Below are 10,359 nucleotides of genomic sequence, written 5' to 3' on the forward strand. Positions count from 1 at the left end.
TCAGGAGCCATTTACAGGGCAGACACTGTAGCGAGTGGTTTGAAGAGCAGTCAAATGAATGTTGTGCTGCTACCCCCCATTACTCTGATGTCCTCAGTACTGTAGGATCTACAGCCAAAAAACTACATTATGGATATTTAAACATAATGCTATGTAATATGAACTGTTTTCATGACCCATGTGAGGGTACTATTAGTGGGGGGTGATGATGGCGCAATGGATAAGACTATGCCTTTGGTGTGGGAGATCTGGGTTCAATCCCCCATTCTGACCCATCCACCATTGTGTCCCTGAGCAAGACACTTAACCCCTAGTTGCTACAGAGGTGTGTGACCTCTGACATGTACAGCAATTGTAAGTCATTTTGGATAAAAGCTAAATGAATAAATGCAATGCATTGTGTTTAATTCTGTGGGAATTTAGCCAACCAAATATCAGTATACATTTAGTAAGCTCTGAATATAGTATAAACCAGTTAGGATTTCTGTAACACTCCATATTTGGACAAAGAAAAAGTGTGTGTGTGCACATTCATGCCTTGGAACTTCTGGCCTGAAATGAACCTTTTAGTTGGTTAGATGACAAGAATTAGAGTCTAAACGTTTAAATGAGACAAGAGTGCTTTTACATGTATGCCATTTGAAAATATATGTATAGTGTACATGTATTTAGTCAGAAGAAATGTAAGGATTACAGCTTTCTATTAGGTGTACAGGTTGCCTGTTTTAAACAGATGTGTTGGACAACAGAAATTTCCGGGAAAGTGGTCAGTCACGAATTTCCAGGCGTGCAGCCAGTACAAAAAGCATGATTATCTAAAGATTTGATTTATCACTAAGTTTAGACAAGTGTGATAAACTCCAATTTGAGCCAAAAGAGTGAAGCGGGTAAATTTGAGCCGTGTGCAGAGATTTGGGTATAAAAAATGAAGGAAGGAGGAAAAGGTGGTTCTTCTCCTGAGCTGTCAGAGACAGGTCCACTCAGTCCGCCAGGAACTAAGGTAATAGCCTATAGATAGGTTAAATTCTAAGTCGACCTTGCCCTAGAAGCAATATCTTTAAGGAAATATTGATTGATAATCTGATTTTGGTAACAGTTATCTCTTTCCATGCCGAACTTGGTATTATTGTTCAATTTACTTAAGCTTTTCTGTAATGCATACTCATTTTTATATTCCTGTACATAAATTATTGTAAAAACTTTTATTCAGTGGTAAGTTGTGATTTATATTTCCATGAGGGAAAAGCCTCCACAATTCATTTCATACATAAACTCTCAATATACACCAACACTAATAATAAACACAATGACACCACCTGAGCAGAACTACAGCTTTCACAGTCGAAACTGCCGCTCAGCCTTATGTGAAGAATAATGACGGTCAGGTAGAGAAGATGAAAAAGAGGCACAGGGGGATAGTTACTGTGTGGCCACGACATTTCACTTTCCTCTAATAAGGATCTGCCTAAATACCAGAGATGGGGACTAAAGTTTGCGACTTGAACTCGAGTCAAAAATTGCACAAACAGTGACTTCTGACTTGAATTAATACTTGTCCTCAAAAGACTTGAAACTCAACTTGAACTTGAGATTTGGAACTTGTGAACAATCTTTATTTTTTGGTGCACATTTAGGAAATGTCTGACAAGCTCATTGTCATTCCCTCCCTCATCATCATGCGTAACTTCACGCATCTGATGCTCGCAGCCACAGATGACTGTGAAGCTACAGCTTTACAACACCGTGGTGACCTGCAGCTAGTCTGCCATTTGTCACAAGCTTTGGCTTTAATTACCTGAAAACACGTCCGGATAGTTGAGTCACCTGGACACTTCTGGGAGCAGAACATGGGTGATTGCATTACCCGCCATTTTTATAGTCATGACAAAGTCAGCATGGTGGCAATTTAGCAACAAAACGCTGTTCCCTTAGCTACAAATCTATTAGCAATCTAGCATTAGATAGCTGATGTTGAACTAGTTTAAACCGAGATAAAAACCACGATTATTTTTAATGTCACTGTTACAGGCAAATTAGATTTGAGAAGCTAGAGGGATGTGTTAAAACTTGTCATTAGTGGCAGACCCAATGTGATTATACAGTAAGGTTGTAGGCCTACTCAGTTATTGAACAATAGGTGATAGTTATTTTGCATTCCTATATAATAGCAATATTTTCCTATGATTACCATGAGTAACATTAGTATACATATCCATTTTTAGCCAATACTTGATGTGTACTGTAGCTAGATGTTCATTGTACAAGGCAAAATAAATAACTTGAAAGGAAAGCTTTCATTCAAGTGATCTTATACCAAACAACTAATCAATGCAGACACTTATGCTAATAGATAAAGGAGTGATGATAATACAGTACATGCTTTGATTTCCTTAGATATTGTTATACAGTGTTCTAAGCAGACTGGATGGCACGCAGCAGCTGATAGAACGCTCATTACAACCATAAGAGACTTGAGACTTGACTTGACAAAAAATGACTTGTAAGCATCTCTACTAAATACACATAGCTCAAAACACCTCTGTTGTAACTCTGTTGTGGCCACGCCCTGCCCTCAGGTGCTGACGTGCATACATGTTGTCATGGTTACCAAGTGAAGTGATAAAAATATAATTTGCTCAAAGTTCAGTCGGTTGAAGTCAGTTCATGAACAGCAGATGGTTTTAACAGTAGTTGGATTAATTAATGCATCAGCCATTACACATGTGTGATCTGAAAACTCAGATCACTAAATACCCTTTCCCCGAAGAATTATATTTGGGTAATTTTAGAAAACTGATAGCACATTGTTTTTTTCTTTTCATACTGTATATGATCATACATATTTTCTTTGCATATTGCAACACTTAAAGAAACAATAAACAATAATGTGGAGAATTGTAGTTATTATCATCATTGTGTTGTTCTTGATGATTTATTCAGTTTTTGAAGAGTGGTATAGATGCTGTTTAAACCCAGCCAACCACTCGGGTTTGGTTTAGCAGCAGTATGTGGATCGAAGATCGGAGATTAAGGCAACGCTGCCTTTTTTACCTGAACATCTCCGGACTACACCCCTCTCTTTCCCACTCTGATTTAGAGACAATCAATCACCAGTTAGGGCCTCACCGGTTAGATTACTGTAATGCACCGGTTAGATTACTGTAATGCCGTCCCTCCTTGGTGTTCCCACTCGGCTGTTAAACAGTATGTCCAGAACTCGGCTGCAAGTGTTCTCTGCCACACGCGGTCCTGGGAGCACATCACTCCTTCCCTTCAACCACTGCGCCGGCTCCCAGTTAAAAACGGCATCTGCTTTAAAGTACTTCTTCTTGTTTACAAATCTCTCCATGGCCTAGCACCTCCCCACTTATCCGATCTTCTCCATCTCTACACACCTACTCGCTCACTACGTTCCTCAGACACGCATACCCTCCGCTCCCCGTTTCAGGCTCCTCACTATGGGTGACAGGGCCTTCAGTGTGGCTGGGCCTAACCTCTGGATGTGTGTGAAAACTCACACATTTAGATTAACCTTTCCTGGTGTTTGGTAATATGTATATTCTCAATGTGTCCATATAATGTACATCCGATGTATTCAATGGCTTGTTTTTTCCTTTTCTTTTTGGCCTCTTATAAATTTCCTGTATTACCTGCTTTTGTAAAGCGTCCTTGGGTGACAGAAAATGCATTAGTATTTAATATTAAGAGGCTAGTTGATTTCCACTGAAACTAGTACAGATAGAATTCTCAGAAACAGCACAGAGAGCCTCTGCACTGAACCTTCTGCCGATAAAAAAATTATTTACTGCTGCCAGCCATGTCTCCAAAGTCCTCACTGTTAGGGGATCCACAAAATTACAGCCTGGCACTGTAAGAGGAAGAAATTCCCATCCCAAGCCAAGGTAAGATGCTCTCACGACATTCTGTACCATATATCCCCTACTTCCTCCTCCTCATTTCTCTCTTCCCTGTCCTTCTGGATAACAGCATGCAGATAAGACTAACCAATGGTTACACATCTGCATCAGTGAGCACAGAAGTGGCTATACACCGAGCAGAGGACAGGCCTGCTGCCAGGAGCTTCAACAAGTGAGAGTCCACGCACACAAACTGTTTTTCTGTGCAATAGGCAAAATCCTCCCACCATTAAAAAAACCCAGCCCTGGACTGATATTGCACAGCCGAATTGGATTCTCAATACATGGAGCTGGTTTTGGCAGTCAGCCGCCATAAAGGTCCCCATGCTGAAATACTACAAAATAGTATTCTATCTTTTCTGCTGCTTGCTGTGTTTCTTATCACCTCTGCCTGTCATCACTGATAACATGCAGGTATCAGTGCACCCTGTGTTCTTCATTTCAGCAGGAACAGCTTCTTCCCTGTCCATCTACCTGAATTTGTTATTTGGATGTGCCCCTTTTTGTGGAATCGAGACTCCCCTGTTATGTTCTGCTCTGATGTCTATGTACATGATCACCTTTAAGTGTTTGCATTTTTTTATACGTTTTGACACAGCCCGATTTGCATTTTTAGATAACAAGCATGCAGATAGTTTGTTTTATTTTCATTCTATGCAATTAAAACATTCTGATAATTAAAAGAAACAGCATGAGCAGTGCAGTAATGTGCACCTACAACAGCCCAGGTGCTGCCAAAAATATTGATGTACATTATTAGCATGATTCTCAAAGCATGAGAATAGCTGTGGTTTGTTTCTTAAGGGATTGTTTCTGCTTTTGTTATTATAATTTGTAGGCTCCCAGTCCCACACTGGGTGAAGCGCATCCAAATGCTAATACGAAATATACTATAATGTAATAATCACAGCATGATGTTGTTATGCATGGATGAATGAGATAGTTAAGCATTTGTCTTATGGACTGGATGATTCAAACCTTGTGTCTTCTTTAAATGATAAATTCATTAGAATGAAAAAAAACATATTTTCTTAAGAAACTAAGAAAATCACATTTGTAATGCATATGTAGCATTCTAACATAGCAATCTATTTTCTACAGTAAGGTGCAACACTCTATTTCTGCTGGCTTATTTGTTATGCTTTCTCTAATTTATTACTAATTCAGAACAGGAACTTGTTTTTGATTTTCAACCCTGACAAAGTCGCTAGTCTACAGTCCATCCAGTCAATATCACACTTCTACTAAAGCAGAAGCAAGCCGTAAACCACATTTTCATCAACGTGTGAGAGGAAACAAAGTAGAAAACTGAACCACTCTCTTCTCAAATAAAGTATGGATGAGCTGTGTGAGACCATTTGTGCCCTCTCTCTGTCAATACCTAATTTATTTTCTGCTGTCTCAGTAAAGAAAGATACATGTTTAAAATATTGTAATTGTTGCCTTGTTGCCATGATTCCAGAGTAATTAGATCTATAGATATATATATATATATACAGTGTATACCCACTTTACTCTTAAAAACACTGCAAGGGATCAAACCAGCAACTTTCTGGTAATTAGTCGTCCTCTATCGCTACTTCTGGTCTCCAGTGTAGACTTTACACACTTTGTACATACAACCATTCACTCTGAAGAGGTTTTCAGGGGTATAATATCATGCTAGTTATACAGTTGCTACTGAGTGTAAACAAACACATTTTAATAAACAACCAATGCAATGTCATTTTCTGGAGAGGAAGATGTAAAAATTGGTTGCTAAAGTGTTATACAAGGATACTGTTGAACTTTGCAGTCGCCTCGCATTAACTTACTGTATTTTCTAACCCAGAACTAGTGTTTTAACAATGCACTATGTACAGTGAATGAAATATTGTGCAAGTCATCAATGCTACCTTAAAAATGCTTTTTATATGTTTGTGAGGAGAGAGGTCAGATCCTCAAAAGTTAAAAACTACTTCTCCTCTCAGTCATTGAAGTAATTGGCTATTAGTGATTAACTAGATGCGGTCACTATTTCAACCAAATACACTCGTTTATTTATGTCAGTTCTATCTATAAAAGTGACCTACTGCAGTTTTAATGTGATAATTACTTTAACTTTGCTTTGGCGACATGTTTATTACAGTACAGATGCTCTGGTGGATTGTACTCAGTACTGTCATATTGCCTGTCCTATTCCAAAGGCAGTTGTAACATGAAATGTTGAGGTAACAGCAGTGTAAAGCCTTTCGAACCCCATAAATCTGTTGCGTAAATGTAGCTTTCTCAATATGCAGTTCCCTGTAAATATCTTACATTTACATTTATTCATTTAGCTGACGCTTTTATCCAAAGCGACTTACAATTGCTATTTATGTCAGAGGTTGCACGCTTCTGGAGCAAAGGCATGCATTTTTATCCACTGTGCTATCACCACCACCACCTTATGGTGTTGTTATAACACACATGCTATAGAAATGAAGTTACATAGATGCATATATTTACCATTAACTTGGTTTGCTGTTTGTGAATTGTCCCTCTTGGGAAATGAAACTTCACAACTAAAACATGGACCACTTTACCACATTTCAGCCACTGAAGGGAAAACTTGTGAGGGGACACAGTGACATTTCTAAGCTGATGAACACCTGAACACACTGTTAGTTAAGAGCTGGATGCTTGGGGTGTAAAATCATAATGAATCTTCTGGAGACTATCATGCAGGTTCAGCCCACTTCCCCTCAGCCCTCTGAAGGCTAAACCTGTCATAAGTCATGTCCTTGGATGAAGGCAACCTCTGAATTGGGACACACCTGGTGGACATTCTGTCATAATTAAAGCACTCAGTGTGACAGTGGCTTGTTAAATTATGTCTAAATTTGCTCTAAACTAAATAGTCCTGCCTTACTGGTGTTTAGAACTCATTCTCATTTAAGAGCTTTGTTTAACTAGGTGGAGGATGAATTATCAATTGGGGTGGTGATGGGACAGTGGATAAGATGCATGGCTTTGGTGTGGGAGACCCAGTTTCAACTCACCAATGTGTCCCTGAGCAAGACACTTAACCCCTCGTTGCTCCAGAGGCATGTGACTTCGGACATAAATAGCAATTGTAAGTCGCTTTGGATAAAAGCGTCAGCTAAATGAATAAATGTAAATGTAATTCTATGGTATCAACTACTCCCTTTGGTATTATGTACCACTGAACTAAAACCGTTCAAATCACAACCAGCTTCACTTAGAGAACCCCACAAAATAAAACAGGTAACCAAAGAGTGTGGTGGCACCTTTCTCCACAAACAACAGAACCACAGCATGAGCCAAAAAAAGAATCTATAGTTTAAAAATGAGTTCCCTCCTATGTACAGCAACAGCGGACGAGGCAAGAAGAGGAGGAGAGGAGGATGTGGGTAAACCAAGGGAGCAGTACATGAAGGTAGATAAGACGAAGACAGCGATGAGTGGTGAGTAGATGTTTCCCTTCAGGGCTGAGCTATGTAGATCAGAGCCCCTGGGAGTGAGTGGTGTGAACGGCTGGAGCTTTCCCCACAACACAATGCAGCAAGAAACAGAGAAAATGGGGGTCAAAGGTCACAGGCAGATCATGTCATCTAATGCCTGGAATTGCATTCTTGCCATGTGACATCATGCTCTTCACTCTTTAGTAGATTAATTAAACGTTTTTTTTCTCAAAAATAATCATCTTAATTGCTGTTAAGCTGTTCATATGAGGCAGGTGAAGTGTGCTTCACATATTGCACAGACGTCACATGTATCATATCACTTATAAACTATTTGAAAAGAAGCTAAGGTAAATTCAAGTGGGACTTAAAGGTGCTGCATATACACAGATGGTGGGGGTGGGTCACATGTAGTCCAGGAGAGCCAGAGTCTCTAACATCACTCTGGCTATATTTTGGCAAATCTGAACATGTGAGATCACATTAGCATTTTAAGCTACCGTCTGCCTCTATGAAACAAAACATATGCATGATCACTCAGGCTTGATTAGGATCATCTGCAAGGGGATTTTTGTAATGCCCACACAGCCCAAGCCATGACTAACATCTGTATTAGTAACTCTGAGATACTTCTCACCCCATCAAAGCCTGGTCCGACTGTACCTATGGGTGTGAGGGTGATGGGGTTATGTCATTAAAGACTATCCCAGGGCCACACGGCAGCATCCAAAGGGCTTTCTACCTCATTTTTGGTGGGACAAGTCCTTGGAGCGCGCATGCACGCGCGCAAACACACACACACACACACATATACCGCATTCATCCAGTTTTATATGGTGATGGTGCCTCCGCAGCGGCCGACGGGCGCAACTTTCCTCCTCCCCCTCCTCCTCCTCCTCCTCCTCCTTCTGGATCGGACAGAGGATAGAGAGACTCCATTCACCATGCACACGCAGACATGCACATACCCTCGCACCTTTCTTTTCAGTCCTCCTCCATCCTGACCCCCAGCAATCAGCCCGGGAGGAGGTTTACGTTAATGACTATTTTAATAAATCTAATTCCGCCATCAGGATCCAAAATCTACTAATTAAGATTGTTAATTTCGAGTAAGAACGAATAAAATCGATTTTTCATTCCTTACTAGAAGACCATGCTGAACAGTGGCAGTTTAAGATTTACATGAGCACTCACAGTCTGCAGGTGGTCAAGGATGGACCGACGGATATTGAATTTGTTGTTGTGTTGTGCATTTCTACAACAGACTATTACTTCTGAGAACAAATTCCCCGTTCAGCCATTTCAGCCAAAGCCTTATTTTCGAACCCGGCAATTTTGCGCAGCTTGCTGGGAGAAAGTGCGCAGCTCTGTGCGCCCATGCGCTTGGAACAGAGTGAGAGCCAGACGCAGAAGCAAAGGAGATGTAGCTTTGTGATGTGCAAGGGGGATGTTTCCAACAGCCTCCCCAATGCAGTTCCTCTCATCCCTAACCCCTTCCACTAAGCAGAAATAACGTCATGTGGAGAAAAAAGGCATTCAGTATCTCACCATCCACTTGAACTTGTCATCCACCACCTCTTTTGGATAATTATGCCGAGTAATTCATGAACTAAGAAAATCAGCCCACTGCATCTCAGTTGCTTGGTCCAAACGGTAAAGTCTCAGAATTTCTTAATGCCTAAAGGGAGCTTGCAGAATTTTAAGTGTGAATGTGTATTTACCGTTCAGGAAGGATCCCATCCGCTGCTTTTTTCTACCTCAGACAATATTCCTCTGTGCGTTCCGTCCCGTTAGGATAAGGTGCATTCCTTTCAAAAGCCACATAGACTCCCCAAAAATCCCCACACTCAAGCGTTGGAAATGAGCCTGAGAAATAAGACTGGCGCACTGTTCACTCTAAAAGGTAGAAACTCAGGCTAAATGCGGTCAAACATTTACACACGCGCGGAAACAAATTAAGGAAACCTTTTTAGTCCAAAAACAAGTCCGCGGTTAATCCAAAATGTTTTTTGTTCAAAACTATAATTAGAATGACATTCTCCTTGACAGCAAAATGCTCCGGGTCTTTGACGCGCACCGGTCTACATGTTAATGACGGTGATGCTGGAGAAAAGGAAACAAGAGTGGGATTTTTCCCCCCATCGTCCGCTCCTCACGATTCAGGCTGCACTTGGCTGATAAACACCGTCCTCTGTCTCTGCTCTCTCCTCCCCTCCTCCCCCTCTTCCTCCTCTCCTCCAGCTCTCAGGCTCTCTCGGCAGCTTTCGTGGAGCAGAGACGCGCCTAGCGGCCTTGGAAGGAACAGCCACGAGTTCATCCCCACCCCGCCCCCACCACAGCCTGCTCTTAAAGATACACGGGAATGTGAGACTTTTTAATCCATGTGTGCCTGTCAGGGGAAACATGATGATTAATGTAAGATTGAAATTGAAATTACAAGTTAATATAAATATTATAGAGAAAAGTACACAGTATGGTGTTACAAAAAAAAATATGAGGTATAAAAATATATATAATTTGACAAAAAATAATCCTGTAACAGTATGAAATAAAGTATTTTTTAAATATGTTGTTGATAATAATGATTAGGGTAACTACTAGTAGATAGATAACTAGTTACAGTTACTGTGGAAAAGATACTCATGAAAATGTTTATGATGACGTTGGGGGTTACATCTGAATATTTTCAGTAAAAAGCTAGTCTATAGGCCTATGTTTAATAATATTCATTGTGTTGCTTTGCATGTTTTTTATGTGCACAATGTCATTGGCATGTCAATGCCATTTCCAGCCGCAGCCGTTAGTTAGTAAAGTTTGATGCTGTTCTGATGCTTTTGATTGGTTCCACTGTTTGAATTTGCAGTGCCACCTCTTTACTTTGATAAAGTAATTGAAATAGTTGCACTACTAATAGTTCACTAATAGTACAGTAGTAGTATTAATAGTACACTATAAAATAGGGTAACATGTAATCAGTAACCATGTTTCCAGAGCAACCT

At 40.3% G+C, this 10,359-nt stretch overlaps 1 protein-coding gene across 1 annotated transcript in view; it reads right to left on the reverse strand.

The window, feature by feature from the left end:
• nlgn1 (neuroligin 1) overlaps positions 1–9,546 on the reverse strand; it is a 348,698-nt gene extending 339,152 nt beyond the window's left edge. The window contains exon 1 of the mRNA XM_038716834.1: positions 9,082–9,546. The gene's annotated coding sequence lies outside the window, so the exon portion shown is untranslated. The remainder of the gene's footprint in view (positions 1–9,081) is intronic.
• Between the last annotated feature and the right edge of the window lie 813 nt (positions 9,547–10,359).

The sequence above is a fragment of the Micropterus salmoides genome, unplaced genomic scaffold, assembly GCF_014851395.1.
Source record: "Micropterus salmoides isolate LMB-PRFRI ecotype aquatic unplaced genomic scaffold, ASM1485139v1 Ms_hic_scaffold_13, whole genome shotgun sequence".
In the NCBI taxonomy this organism is placed as follows: domain Eukaryota; kingdom Metazoa; phylum Chordata; class Actinopteri; order Centrarchiformes; family Centrarchidae; genus Micropterus; species Micropterus salmoides.